Source organism: Loxodonta africana, chromosome 6 (genome assembly GCF_030014295.1).
Source record: "Loxodonta africana isolate mLoxAfr1 chromosome 6, mLoxAfr1.hap2, whole genome shotgun sequence".
NCBI lineage: Eukaryota > Metazoa > Chordata > Mammalia > Proboscidea > Elephantidae > Loxodonta > Loxodonta africana.
The window spans coordinates 26472501-26486102 of NC_087347.1; positions in this window are offsets into that span (position 1 = coordinate 26472501).

The following is a 13602-nucleotide window of genomic DNA, read 5'->3' on the forward strand; positions in this document are numbered from 1 at the left end:
AACAAGGAGCCTCAGGCTTCAGTTCTCTCTAATTTGTATAACACTTTCCTCTCCTGCTGCTGCTGTGCTGGGATGAAGATTCTTTTGTGTGTGTGTGTGTGTGCTTTAAGTGAAATTTATAATTCAGGTCAGTTTCTCATACAAAAACCTACCTATACACACATTGTTATGTGACCCTAGTTGCCCTCCCTATAGTGTGACAGCACACTCCTCCTCTTTGCCCTGTACTTCCTGTGTCCATTCAACCAGCTCCTGTTCCCTTCCGCCTTCTCATCTCGCCTCCAGACAGGAGCTGCCCACATGGTCTCATGTGTCTACTTGAGCTAAGAAGCACACTCCTTGCAAGGAGCATTTTATGTCTCATAGTCCAGTCTAATCTTTGTCTGAAGAGTTGGCTTCAAGAATGGTTTTAGTTTTGGGCTAACAGAGAGTCTGAGGGCTATGATATCTGGGGCCCTTCCAGTCTCAGTCAGACCATTAAGTCTGGTCTTTTTACTAGAATTTGAGATCTGCCCCCCACTTTTCTCCTGCTCCATCAGGGATTCTCTGTTGTGCTCCCTGTCAGGGCAGTCATTGGCAGTAGCCGGGCACCACCTAGTTCTTCTGGTCTCAGACTGATGGAGTCTCTTGGGCTTATATTTTCCATGTGTCTTTGGTGTTCTTCATTCTGGAATGAAGATTCTTGAGAAGTGGTGAAGTGAGAGTTCAAAAACGTTGGCATCAGAGAAACATAGGTTTAAGCCCCAGTTCTGCCACTTACTAGCTGTGTGAACTTGGGCAGGTTACTTAACCTCTCTTGGCCTCAGTTTCCTCAATTATGAAACAGGGATAATAATAGTCCCTGCCTTCCAAGGAGGTTGTGAGAATTAAACCCAGTAACGTTTATTGTAGGAGCCCAATAAATGGGAATTCTTGTTTTCACTACCATCCAGCCTCCTAACCCCAGTCGCTGTCTCCTATATGACTAATCGTCCTTTAATAAAAATTTAGGGGCAGGGTGGTTAAAGTCTGGACAAGGACTATGGGAGGAGAGAGGAGCAATGGACCCAAGGACTATTGCATGGGACAGGTCAACAGAGCTAACGATGATGACAGCATTATATGTTTGAGTCTATGGAGTCAGCCTGACCTGGGTTCAAATCCCACCTCTACCACTGACTATGTGGCCTTGGACAAGTGTATTGGTTTCCTATTGCTGCTGTAACAAATTACCACAAATGTGGTGGCTTGAAACAATGCAAATTTATTATCTTACAGTTTTACAGGAAGAAAGAAACGAGGGTAGGCGGGAGGGGAATGGAAAAAGAAAGGAAAACTCAGCATCTACTTCCCCTATCTAAATATGGCTGACAGTGCTGCACCTCCAAGACATACTCACAGTATCACGCTGCAGACAGGCGTTTCCAGAGGAAACCCGCTAAAAGGTCAGCAAAGGAAAGACCTTAAGGCATACTCTATTTGTGTTGTCAGATTTTTAGCAGCCGCCGAAGTGTGTTTCCAGGAGCTCTCTGGAGCCACGCATATGGGGCTATTTAGGTGGTTCAGCGGTTCAGCTCTGGAAGTTACTTCGCATCTCTCCTTCCATAGGGTGGGAGTCAGGAGAGCTCAGGTTCATTGAGCTGTGGGAGGCAAAGGTGTCATAAATTCAAACACTGTGGCAATTTGCATGGTAATTTACACTGCAACCCTTTGTCCCCCTGTCATCCCAAAGAAGCCCTCCCGAAAGTTGAGGGAAAGCAGCTCAAACGTTTACAGTCTGTTTGACACACTGTGATTTCACCCCACGGTCTCACCAGATGGAAGGGGAGGTGGCAGAGGGCGTGGGTTTTATTGTGGCGGCGGCGGGCGTTCTTTGACATTGTGCAGTGGGGATGCCGAAAAGGAGACGGGTTAAAGTCATCGTGTGCCTGCCTTGTCAGAGAACCTACTATCGGAAACTATTTGTGATTAGCTAGACGTTAACCTTTCAAGTAGTCATAAAAATGATTTCTTCCGTTTGTATAACGAAATGCTCTTTCCTTTGCAAAACAGATTTCCATGTAGTATCTCTGGTGGCGGGGGCGGGGGGGGTTTATATTAGAAGCGGAGAGGAAAAAAATTGTCTTCCAGAAAATTAGAAGACTCGTTTGTCTCCCGCCCTGGGAGTTAGGGGGTGCAATGAAAAAGCCCTGGCGAAGGAGGGAACGGTAAGACCAACCTTGTGAACTTGGGCAAGTCACTTCAGAGAGGTTAATCAACTTGTCCAAAGAAATGTTAGAATCAGGATTCAGTCCCAAGCAGCTGCCTGCAATTCTACACCGTCACAGAGAGCCAGCGGCCTTACAACCGATAAGGCAAAATTTGCCCCATGCCACATTTTGAAAGTTTCCAAAACCACACAGACTCCTTGGAAAGAAAAAGAAACATTGAACGTGCTACTCATAAAGGTGCTTCTAACATCAAAGTGGCTTTGAGCTCAGAGGCTGTATCTCCGTGACCCCTGAACACCCAGGTGCAAAATGAAATTTTCAGCCACCTGTGCAGATGTGTGGGTTCTTAGAAGGCAACACCCCCAAACCAGGGCTGTATAGAGAACACGGCGTCAATGCTTTGTTGGCGCCAGCAAAGAGCATGTCAAAAAGGAGGCCTAGGAATTAATCCACCCAGGGATGCTTCTGGTTAACAAGCTAAAAAGTCTTTGTGAAAAGGCGCACACACAGCCAGTGACAGCATCAACCAAACTGTCAGAAGCACAAACGGACAGAAAATTCTAGCTTTCCATTAATGGCAGGGTACTTTGTTTTACTTTCAAATGCCTCAAAAGACAACCTGCTCAAGGTGGGTGGCAAGTTACACTTCCCCCTACAGGAAACTGTCATGAAGGACGCTCACGGCTTCATGGAGCAGTTCCCAGGGAGAGCCAGGAAAGCAAGCAAAGGCAAATAAAGCCCAGCTCTGCACCACTGCTGCTGGGGTTTGTGCCTCTCCCTCGGATCTAGAAAGATAAAAGGAAAGGCCTCCTTTATGAAAAACCCAGCAACAGGAAGCTGGTGCAAATCTATGACTTACGACAGGGTTCTGTTTATTCCTATCATCTAATCATTTCCTCCTGTTCATCTCCTCAACTAGATTAGAAGCTCCTCGAGGTCAGAGAAGGAGCCCTGGTGGCATAGTGGTTAAGCACTCATCTGATAACCGAAAGGTTGGCAGTTCAAACCCCACTAGCTGCTCCTCGGGAGAAAGATGTGGCGATCTGCTTCCGTTAAGGTTTACAGCCTTAGAAACCCTATGGGGCAGTTCTACTCTGTCCTATAGGGTTGCTATGAGTCAAAATCGACTTGATGGCAGTGGGTGAGGTCAGAGGTGACCCAATTCATTGCTGTAATTTGTAGCCCAATAACCAGCACAGAGGTAACGCAGTATCACCAAGTTGTTTTATAATGAAAATCTATCTTAAGCCAGCTGTACTGGTTTCCTATGGGACAGAGGTGGTTCAGTGGTAGAATTCTCACCTCCCAGGCAAGAGAAGCAGGTTCAATTCTTGGCCAGTGCACCTCATGCGTAGCTACCACCTGTCTGTCAGTGGAGGCTTGCATGTTGCTATGATGCTGAACAGGTTTCACTGGGCTTCCAGACTAAGGCAGAGTAAGATGAAAGGCCCAGCAATCTACTCCCGAAAATCAGCCAGTGAAAACCTTATGGATCACAACGGTCTGATCAGCAGCTGATCTTGGGAATGGACTGAACTGCGCAGGATCAGGCAGTGCTTCGCTCCTCTGTGCATGGAGAAGCCGTAAGTCAGGGACTGACGCAACAGCAGCTAACAATAACAACAATTTGTTTCTTAGAACTGCCATAACAAATTACCACAAACTGGGTGGCTTAAAACAACAAAGATTTATTCTCTCACAGTTCAGGGGACCAAAACTTGGTCCCCTCTGTAGGCTCCGAGGGACAGTCTGTTCCATGCCCCTCTCCTAGCTTCTGACTCTTGCCAGCGCTCCTTGGCATTCCTTGGCTTGTAGCTGCGTCACTCTAATCTCTGCCTCCATTGTCAGATGGCCTTCTTCCTGTGTTATCTGTGTTTCTGGGTGTGTATCTCCTTCCTCTCATTAGGCCCACCCTAATCCAGTGTGATCTCATCTTTTTTTTTATTAACTTTTACTGAGGTTCAAGTGAACATTTACAAATCAAGTCAGTCTGTCACATATAAGTTTACATACATCTTACTCCGTACTCCCACTTACTCTCCCCCTAATGAGTCAGCCCTTCCAGTCTCTCCTTTCGTGACAATTTTGCCAGCTTCCCACTCTCTCTATCCTCCCATCCCCCCTCCAGATAGGAGATGCCAACACAATCTCAAGTGTCCACTGATATAATTAGCTCACTCTTCATCAGCATCTCTCTCCCACCCACTGTCCAGTCCCTTTCATGTCTGATGAGTTGTCTTCGGGGATGGTTCCTGTCCTGTGCCAACAGAAGGTCTGGGGACCATGGCCGCCGGGATTCCTCTAGTCTCAGTCAGACCATTAAGTCTGGTCTTTTTATGAGAATTTGGGGTCTGCATCCCACTGATCTCCTGCTCCCTCAGGGGTTCTGTGTTGTGCTCCCTGTCAGGGCAGTCATCGATTGTGGCCGGGCACCAACTAGTTCTTCTGGTCTCAGGATGATGTAGGTCTCTGGTTCGTGTGGCCCTTTCTGTCTCTTGGGCTCTTAGTTGTCGTGTGGCCGTGGTGTTCTTCATTTTCCTTTGCTCCAGGTGGGTTGAGACCAATTGATGCATCTTAGATGGCCGCTTGTTAGCATTTAAGACCCCAGACGCCACATTTCAAAGTGGGATGCAGAAGGTTTTCATAATAGAATTATTTTGCCAATTGACTTAGAAGTCCCCTTAAACCATGGTCCCCAAACCCCTGCCCTTGCTCCGCTGACCTTTGAAGCATTCATTTTATCCCGGAAACTTCTTTGCTTTTGGTCCAGTCCAATTCAGCTGACCTTCCATGTATTGAGTGTTGTCCTTCCCTTCACCTAAAGCAGTTCTTATGTACTAATTAATCAATAAGAAACCCTCTCGCTCCCTCCCTCCCTCCCCCCCTCGTAACCACAAAAGTATGTGTTCTTCTCAGTTTATACTATTTCTCAAGATCTTATAATAGTGGTCTTATACAATATTTGTCCTTTTGCCTCTGACTAATTTCGCTCAGCATAATGCCTTCCAGGTTCCTCCATGTTATGAAATGTTTCACAGATTCGTCACTGTTCTTTATCGATGCGTAGTATTCCATTGTGTGAATATACCATAATTTATTTACCCATTCATCCGTTGATGGACACCTTGGTTGCTTCCAGCTTTTTGCTATTGTAAACAGAGCTGCAATAGACATGGGTGGGCATATATCTGTTTGTGTGAAGGCTCTTGTTTCTCTAGGGTATATTCCGAGGAGTGGGATTTCTGGGTTGTATGGTAGTTCTATTTCTAACTGTTTAAGATAACGCCAGATAGATTTCCAAAGTGGTTGTACCATTTTACATTCCCACCAGCAGTGTATGAGAGTTCCAATCTCTCCGCAGCCTCTCCAACATTTATTATTTTGTGTTTTTTGGATTAATGCCAGCCTTGTTGGAGTGAGATGGAATCTCATCGTAGTTTTAATTTGCATTTCTCTAATGGCTAATGATCGAGAGCATTTTCTCATGTATCTGTTAGCTGCCTGAATATCTTCTTTAGTGAAGTGTGTGTTCATATCCTTTGCCCACTTCTTGATTGGGTTGTTTGTCTTTTTGTGGTTAAGTTTTGAGAGAATCATGTAGATTTTAGAGATCAGGCGCTGGTCGGAGATGTCATAGCTGAAAATTCTTTCCCAGTCTGTAGGTGGTCTTTTTACTCTTTTGGTGAAGTCTTTAGATGAGCATAGGTGTTTGATTTTTAGGAGCTCCCAGTTATCGGGTTTCTCTTCGTCATTTTTGGTAATGTTTTGTATTCTGTTTATGCCTTGTATTAGGGCTCCTAGGGTTGTCCCTATTTTTTATTCCATGATCTTTATCATTTCAGTCTTTATGTTTAGGTCTTTGATCCACTTGGAGTTAGTTTTTGTGCATGGTGTGAGGTATGGATCCTGTTTCATTTTTTTGCAAATGGATATCCAGTTATGCCAGCACCATTTCTTAAAAAGACTGTCTTTTCCCCAATTAACTGACACTGGGCCTTTGTCAAATATCAGCTGCTCATACATGGATGGATTTATATCTGGGTTCTCAATTCTGTTCCATTGGTCTATGTGCCTGTTGTTGTACCAGTACCAGGCTGTTTTGACTACTGTGGCTGTATAATAGCTTCTGAAATCAGGTAGAGTGAGGCCTCCCACTTTCTTCTTCTTTTTCAGTAATGCTTTGCTTATCCGAGGCTTCTTTCCCTTCCATATGAAATTGGTGATTTGTTTCTCTATCACCTTAAAAAATGACATTGGAATTTGGATCGGAAGTGCATTATATGTATAGATGGCTTTTGGTAGAGTAGACATTTTTACTATGTTAAGTCTTCCTATCCATGAGCAAGGTATGTTTTTCCACTTAAATATATCCTTTTTAATTTCTTGTAGTAGAGCTATGTAGTTTTCTTTGTATAGGTCTTTTACATCCTTGGTAAGATTTATTCCTAAGTATTTTATCTTCTTGGGGGCTACTGCGAATGGTATTGATTTGGTTATTTCCTCTTCGATGTTCTTTTTGTTGATGTAGAGGAATCCAAGTGATTTTTGTATGTTTATTTTATAACCTGAGACTCTGCCAAACTCTTCTATTAGTTTCAGTAGTTTTCTGGAGGATTCCTGAGGGTTTTCTGTGTATAAGATGATGTCATCTGCAAATAGAGATAATTTTACTTCCTCCTTGCCAATCCGGATGCCTTTTATTTCTTTGTCTAGCCTAATTGCCCTGGCTAGGACTTCTAGCACGATGTTGAATAAGAGCGGTGATAAAGGGCATCCTTGTCTGGTGATCTCATTTTAACCTAACGAACGACATCTACAAAGACCTTATTTCCAAAGAAGTTCACAGTCTGAGGTTCCAGGTGAACATGGATTTTGGGGGGATGTTATGCAACCCAGTACACCTGCCCATATTGTAGGCCCGTTGGTTTGATTATCATTATTGAATTGATCGGTTTTGCCCATATTGGTGAGCATTTCATTGCAAACTGAATCATAAATCCCCTTAGCAACAACCCCGTGATTGGGAGTTCTGTCGCTGATCAAGAGTTCAGCATCAAATCAATCATAAATATGACTACAATCATTTGAATAGAATCCACAATCATTTAAGAGTAAGATTATTCTCCAAGTAGCAGAATTTTAAAGCTAGACAAGGCCCGAAAGGCACTTTAGTCAGCTCCCTTCACTCCACACAAGAGGAAGCAGAGACCCTGGGAGGTAAGCAAGTACAAAGCCCACCAACAAATTAGTGGCAGAGCCGGGACTAGAACTCCTGTCTGTGGGTACTTTCTCCACGACACCCTGCTGTGCCCCTTATGACAGTCTCGTAAGATGGGCATAAATATATCATCTTCTTTCTTTTTAAGGAACATCTCAAAGTACTCGTTTAAAAAGTCCAACTCTACTATATCATAAGTCAGAATTCCCGAAGTGGTTTTCCTAATATTCATCCCACCAAATGTTAACAGATGCTGTGCTAGAATTTCACCTCTGTGCTTTTAGCATTCACTGCCACTCTTTTGTGTTGAATTATAGGGGTGCAGGGACCCCCCACAAAGTGTATTTCCCAGAGCCCCTTGCCAATGGGCTTCCTGTTAGATTTTGCAAACGAGAAGGACTGGCAGATGATCAGAAGGTAGGAGGGTGTATTAATTTTCTCTTGCTGTCCTAACAATGTACCACAAACTTAGGGACTTGAGACAACACCCATTTATTGTCTCACAGTTCTGTAGGTCGGAAGATCAGTAGGCTCAGCTGGATACTCTGCTTAGGGTCTCACAAAGCCAAAATCAAGGTGTTGGCAGACCTGGGCTCTTGTCTGGAGACTCTGGAGGAGAATCCATTTCCAGATTCATTCAGGTTGTTGGCAGAATTCAGTTCCATGAGGCTATAGGGCTGAGGTCCCTGTTTCCTTGCTGGCTGTCAGCCAAAGGTTGTTCTCAGCTTCTAGGGGCCACCCACGTTCCTTGGCTCATGGCCCCCTCGATCCTGAAAGCCATCAATAGAACATCAACTCCTTCTAGTGCTTTGAATCTGACTTCCCTTTCTGCCTTTCTCTTCTACTTTTCAGGGTTCATGTGATGAAATTAGGCTCTCAGATAATCCAGAATAATCTCCGTGTCTTAAAGTTTCACTCCGGGCCTCTTCCTGAATCCCAGCACCAGTGCTCAGCACCTCCTCATTAGTCCCACCACCCGCCATGTCCCACTACGTTCTGCATCTCCCTCGGTGTTTCCAGCACCCTGTGAGTTACCCCCAGGAATGTACACATAAGTGTGCTCCCAGGCTCTAGCAACACCATGGCCACCATTTGGGGTTGTAGATACCTCCTGCGATGGCTAATCTCTGGGTCATGACACCTTTTGGGCTCTTCCGCTCTCCCAACACTTTTTAAACTAGATGTCTATATGAAGTCCTCTTTGAAACGGAGAATTCCCTCACTATACTCTGATGAATAAAAGTATCAACAATAGGTTGAATAGTGTCCCCCAAAGACTCACGTCCACCCAGAACCTCAGAATGGGACTTTATTTGGAAATAGGGTCTTTGCAGATGAAATTAAGGGAAGCACTGAGATGTGACCATAGTAGACTAGGGTGAGCCCTACATACATGACTGGTGTCCTCATAAGAGACAGAAAAGGACACACAGAGACACAGAGAAGAAGGCTATGTAAAGATGGAGGCAGTGATGGGAGTGATACATCTGCAAGCCAAGGAATGCCAAGGTTTACTGAAGCCACCAGAAGCTAAGAAAGAGACGTGGGAAGGTTTTTCCCTCAGAGCTTCCAGAAGACACCAACCCTCCTGAAATCTTGATTTCAGACTTCTGACCTCCTGAACTACGAGAGAATAAATTTTTGTTGTTTTAATTCACTCAGTTTGTGCCAATTTGTATGACAGCCCTAGGAAACTAATACAGTACCATATGACAAAAGGGCCTTGTGGCCTTGGGAAACACTGGGTCAGCCAAAGTTAAGCAACTGTCCTTCCTGTATGAATTCTGAGAGCATTGAATATTTTAACATGTACTGGGAATATCCGAGAAGGGTATCTAGCCTGAAGCACTGTTTTCCAAACATTTTTTTTTTTTTTGTCAAGGAATCTTTGTGACCAGAGCCTCTTGTAAGTCTGGTGCTCATGGAACACATTTTAAGAAATGCTATCATAGTATAGGAGACCTGGTGGTGAAGTGGTTAAGAGTTCGTCTGCTAACCAAAAGGTTGGCAGTTTGAATCCACTAGCTGCTCTTTGGAAACCCTATGGGGCAATTCTAGGCTGTCCTGTAGGGTCAGCTATGAGCTGGAATCTCAACTGGACGGCAACAGGTTTTTTTTGGTCATAGTTGGAATCCTAATCAACACTAAATATTTCATCAATAAAAATTTCACCTATGTGTTTAGAATTTAACGTAGCACTTGGGAGTTCATATTGATAGCTAGGAAAGTTAAAACAGACAGGTTAAATTTGTTTTCTCAATCAGTTTCTACAACCACCTGTCTTACAGGCATTGACAGTCATTCCAAAGAACAGTCTTCTTAAAAATAGCCATTAATGTAGAGTCTAAACCAGACAAAAGGAGCCCTGGTGGCGCAGTTAAGCAGTTCTCCCAAGGAGCTGCTGGTTGGTGGTTTCAACCCACCAGCAGCTCCTCAGGAGAAAGACCTGGCAATCTGCTCCCATAAAGATCAAAGCCTTGAAAACCCTGTGGGACAGTTCTACTCTGTCACATGGGGTTGTTATAAGTCAAAATCAACCGGTCAGCACCTAACAACAATTAGGACAAGGCCAGGTTTGCTTCCCACTCTTGCCTTTAGGAGTCTTCAGCTATGAATGTGTGCAAAGTGGGTGTCTCTTAACTTGGCCTGCTTACTCCTCCTTCCCCACCGTCTTTACCCAGAGGAAAGCAGATGGACATGACATCAACATCAAGGGCAACTCCAAAGGCAAAATAGAACACCAAAGCAGTCACGAAAGGCCTTGCCATCGAGAAAGGGTTAAGTAATATGCTCCCCCTCTGTGAATTCCTATGCAGTCATTAAAAATGATAATTACGATGACTTTGCAACAACATGGAAAAAATGCTTATGATATAATTAATGCTAAGTGGAAAAATGTAGAACACAAAATGATAGCTACACTATGATTACAGCTATTTAAATTATATGTTCATAGGGACAAAAGCTGGAAGGGAATATGGAAAAAATTAAAAATAGTTTAATTTGTCAGGGATGACAGTAGTATCATGGCGAATTTTTTCTGTCTTTATAGCTGGCTAATGGCTCTGTAACACTGAGCACATTTTCAGAAACGAAAACAAAAATAGCCTTAAGGATGAGAGTGGAAGTGACAGAGGATGAGCGGTCATTCTCACTCCCTGAGGGTGAGAAGGCAGAGCAAGTATGGAGGATAAGAGTAGTTGATCTTTTTCAGTACGACAATTCAATGTGGTTTTTGGTATTGCTGTTTGAGTTTTTTGTTGTTGTTGTTTGCTACTTGAAAAACAGAGCATGGTGCCTCTAAGTCACCAACCAGGTCCACATGAGACAGGTAAGCTTCTTGTTACTCATAGTTTGGAGCTCCAATCTAAAGCATGATTCTACCCTCCCTAATGGGGTTTTGCCACCACCCATCTGTCAGTTGTCCTACTTTGGTGGCTTGTCTGTTGCTGTGATGCTGGAAGCTATGCCACCAGTATTTCAAATATTGGCAGGGTCATCCATGACAGACAGGTTTCAGCAGAGCTTCCAGACTAAGACAGACTAGGAGGAAAGGCCTGGCAACCTGCTTCCAAAAATTATCCAATGAAAACCTTATGGATCACAACAGAATACTGTCTGATAAAGTGCTGGAAGAGGAGCACTACCCAATAGCCACAACAACGGATTCAAACAGCAATGATCATGAAGGTTGCACAGGACCAGGCAACATTTCATTCTGTTATACATAAGGTTACCATGAGCCAGAGCTGATCCGACAACAACTCACAAATTGGGTCCTGAGTCCCATTGTGACAGGAAAAAAAAAAAGGATAATAGGGCTTTTGTGGCTATGGGTGGGAACTGGAAGAACTGGGAAGAAAGACTAGCAGAAAGGACCCTGAATAGGGCCATCACCCAAAGCCACATCCCAGAAGGTTGTCTAAGCAGGTGTATACCAAGAAAGTGCCAAGTGATGGCCTGCACCAGTACAGAGGGTCTCACCAGCTGACCACCTTACTTTGTGTGAATGGATACTCTATATACCTACCCTCAAAGCACTGGCCTCTGGTGGCCCAGCTGCGGCATGAATAGGCACAATGAGCTGCCTGAGCCTCAGGTCAGAGGACAAGCAAGGCCAGAGAAAGCTTCTAGACAAGCAAGCAGTAGAGGGGCTCCTGGGGTCACCCTGGACATGCGGAGCCTTCGGAGCTGGGCAGAGGGAGCACTCAGTTCCACTGCATATCAGCTTTAGAAACTCCAATGCATTGTTTCAGCTACTGTGTCAATCCATCCCATTGAGGGTTTCCCTCATCTTTGCTGACCCTCTACTTTACCAAATATGATGTCCTTTTCTAGTGATTGGTCTTTCTCGATGACATATCCAAAGTAAATGAGCTTAATAATACTTAAAGTGTAGTGGCGACTTACCATGTGCCAGGCATTGCACTATATATCTGACATACTCCTACCTCTTTTAATTCTCAGAACAATTCTATGGTAAGCACAACTGGCCTCACCATTTTACAGATGTGGAAACTGAGGCTTAGATAGGTCTGATGGTCCTATGCCCCAAGCTGGGGAACTGGGATTTGAACCTGGGCAACCTGACTCCAGAGCCTGAGCTTTGAACCACTCTGTTATGCTGCATCACAAAAAGAAAAGAGGGTTAACTCTACCATCTCCCCCACAAAGCGGGAGCAGGCTGTTCAGAAAGAGTGGAAACAGAGAACGGGTATTCCGTGGAGAGAAATGCCCTCCTACATTAACTACATGGTACTTGCTTAAGCAGTAGCAAATGGGCACAGAAAAGGCTGGTGTTCTACAACTACAAAACAGGGACTCCGTGCAGCCTGGGACGTTCTCTGGGCTTTAAAGCCTAACCTTGACAACATAAGTGTCCAAGAATATAAGAGATCGATTGAATAAATTATGTTTCATTGATACAATAAAACATTAGGAAGCTTTTAAAAATGGTGATGTCAATCTATATTTATTGACATGGAAAAAGATGTTCCTAAAATACATCATTAAGTCTAGAAAGCAAGTCACTAACCAATATACACAGCGTGAACACACATACACGCACGCAGAGAAAAAGTCTAGAAATATATTCACAAACCACCGCCCATCTGTCAGTTTGTCATACTGTGATGGCTTGTCTGCTGCTATGATGCTGGAAGCTATGCCACTAGTGTTTCAAATGCCAGCAGGGTCACCCATGGTATACAGGTTTCAGCAGAGCTTCCAGACTAAGACAGACTAGGAAGAAAGGCCTGGCAATCTACTTCCAAAACTTAACCATTAAAACCCTATGGATTACAACAGACTGTTGTCTGATACAGTGCTGAATGGTGAGTCCGTTAGGTTGGAAGTTACTCAAAATACCCAGTGGCAGCAACAATGGACTCAAGCATACCAGTGATCGTAATGGATGGCGCAGGACAGGGTAACATCTCCTTCTTTTGTATGAAGATCACCATGAGTTGGAGTCAACTCGCCAACAGCTAACGACAATATCTCCACAAAAAGCAACAACAGTGATATCTGAGGAGTGAGAATACAAGGGATTTCTCTTTTTCTTCCTGCTTGCTTATCTTTTTTTTCCAAATTTTCTGCAATAAAACTAAATTTCTGAGGTAATGTTTAAAGGTGGAAAAACTGAACTTCGAGTAATCACAAACAAGGATGTGTGATGAGAAAAATAATGGTTATTAAGAACTGATAAATTTACATAAGTTCCCTCCTCATTACCACCCAGGGAGGTAAGGAATATAGTCTCCATACTTTGAAATAAAAAAGAAAAATTCAGCTTTAGAGAGATTAAGTAATTTGTCCCAAAGGCACCCAACCTGAAGGCATTAGAGTGAATTTTAACCCAGACTTATCTAGCCCCCAAAGCTGATGCTATTCTCTGCTATGCAACCTTGTAATAGCCTCTGAGTGGTGCAAATGGCTAACGAGCTTGGCCGCTAACTGAAAGGTTGGTGGTTTGAGTCCACCCAAAGGCACCTCGGAATAAAGGCCTGACTATCGATCACACAGAGTCATTATACCAAAAAGAATCAGTCAATGTTCAAACATTTCAAGAGGTGACATATGATCAGGAACCGATGATACTGAAGGAAGAAGTCCAAGCTGCTCTGAAGGCATTGGCAAAAAACAAGGCTCCAGGAATTGATGGAATATCAATTGAGATGTTTCAACAAACAGATG